The sequence below is a fragment of the Calidris pugnax genome, unplaced genomic scaffold (assembly GCF_001431845.1).
Source record: "Calidris pugnax isolate Ruff unplaced genomic scaffold, ASM143184v1 scaffold285, whole genome shotgun sequence".
Classification (NCBI taxonomy): domain Eukaryota; kingdom Metazoa; phylum Chordata; class Aves; order Charadriiformes; family Scolopacidae; genus Calidris; species Calidris pugnax.
The window spans coordinates 138,667-139,895 of NW_015091000.1; positions in this window are offsets into that span (position 1 = coordinate 138,667).

A 1,229-nucleotide genomic window follows, 5' to 3' on the forward strand; every position below is an offset into this window, starting at 1 on the left:
GAAGATGTCCGGCTCCATCGCCTCGTACGACCAGCTGGTGCGGCAGGTGGAGGCGCTGAAGAAGGAGAACAGCCACCTCCGGCGGGAGCTGGAGGACAACTCCAACCACCTCTCCAAGCTGGAGAATGAGACCTCGGACATGAAGGTGAGGACAAGCCCCGGGGGGGGGGACACACACACAGACATAGACCCCACCCGCAGGGAGCTCACTTCACCCTCATTAATTGTTAATTAAGCACTAACGATGCCTCACCTGAGTGGATTCCTGGCTGGCGGCAGCATCTTGGGTCTTGCTGTCCTTCAAGAAGTAGTTCTCCATGACGTCCTTCAGGTCACACTGGTGTTTGCAGACGGGACAGCTGACAACTGCTGGGGAGGGGAGGAGGGGACATTCGGGGGGGGCCCGGGGTCACCCCCATCACCTCCCTTTGTCACTAGAGATTCCCCTCACGGAGCCACAGGGTGCCTTGTCCCTGCCAAAACCGCCGTCCCCCCCCCACCAGCCCTGGGGTGCCGGGAGGACCCTGTCCCCCTCACGCCGTGCCCACCCCCCCATTGCCCCCCAGTTCTCCATGCAGATGGATCTCATCCGGCAGCAGCTGGAGTTCGAGGCCCAGCACATCCGCTCGCTGATGGAGGAGCGTTTTGGGACGGCTGACGAGATGGTGCAGCGGGCGCAGGTCAGGGGGGGGGGACCCCCTCCTCCTCTTGGGACCCCCCCCTTTCCTCTCCTTACACCTCCCATTCTGTGTCTGGGGTGGGGGGGACTCCATCTTCCTTCCCACCCTGTCCTGCCATCTCCAGTCCCCTGCACCCTCCCACCCAACTCCTTGCACCCTCAAACACAGCTCCTTGCACCCTCACCCTGGCCCTGTGCACCCCCACACTGTGCTCTGGGGGTCCCCCCATATCCAGCCCTCTCTGGCACCTGCTTTGTCCCCACAGATCCGGGCATGCCGCCTGGAGCACCCCCATACCCAGCTCTTTGCACCCTCAAACACAGCTCCTTGCACCCTGGCATCACCCCTGTGTACCCCCACTCCTGGCTTTGGGGGGTCCCAGGGGGGGTCCCAGCCTGCTCTGCCCCCACAGATCCGGGTATCCCAATTGGAGCACCCCCATACCCAGCTCCTTGCACCCTCAAACACAGCTCCTTGCACCCTGGCATCACCCTCATCCCAGTCCTGTGCACCCCACTCCTGGCTTTGGGGGTCCTGAGGACCCTGGGG